Source organism: Penaeus monodon, chromosome 24, assembly GCF_015228065.2.
Source record: "Penaeus monodon isolate SGIC_2016 chromosome 24, NSTDA_Pmon_1, whole genome shotgun sequence".
Lineage (NCBI taxonomy): Eukaryota > Metazoa > Arthropoda > Malacostraca > Decapoda > Penaeidae > Penaeus > Penaeus monodon.
The window spans coordinates 18,061,321-18,062,197 of NC_051409.1; positions in this window are offsets into that span (position 1 = coordinate 18,061,321).

Here is an 877-nt window from a genome sequence, read left to right on the forward strand (position 1 = left end):
TATCTACAATTTCATTAATAAATATTGTATTTTCTCTTATTGGTAACCCTGAACTTTTGTCAATGTAATCTTCTAGAGACAAAGGACAGTTGTAAATGACAGTTGGCATTCCAATAGTCAGGTTTGGGTTTGGGTCCCCCCTCACCAAAAAAAAAACTAAGAATTTGGCTGTAAATCATAATTAAGCCAGCATTTGGGTTACCAAATGCAGCACACAGGATGACTTTGGTACCTCACAGTTGGTGAGTGCCCTTCCCTGGGAATTGAATTCCAGAGCCTGCACCTGTTTTCATAATATAGCTGAGAGTCCCTCAAAATTAGGCTTAAAGACTCTTTTTAGCCTCATTATCTAAACAAATCATTTAAGTTACAGCCAAAGATATAGAGAGTATGATAATTTTATGTTTCCCACACTTCTGATTTCCCCCTCAAGCAGCTGAATCTGGATGCACCCTGACACATGGTTCAGTATTCCACTAGGGGCTCCCATCATGACTAGGTTTACACACTTGTCCCCAGAGTTTCTGAGCTGGAGTTTTATGACTTGCAGTTACAACTCACAAGTAACCATTACATCTCAAGAATGTAACTTTATCATATGAAGAACTGTTCGTGTTAGGAGAAATGTTAAATGTGTTCAGTATTTCAGAGCAATAGGGCATAAAATAAGGGAGGTTCTGACACTGTTCTCAAAATGAGCTGAAGAAACTAATTTTGAGACTTTAATTGTAAATTAACTGCCAATCCCTAGTCTGAAAAATATCCTTTTTTGGGTAATTTCAACTGTTTTGAAGTTAATAACTAGAACTGAGGAGATGAGTTTATAGCCAAGAAAGAAGTTAGAAATTAAACAGCAATGCTATTTTCTTCTCTCTTT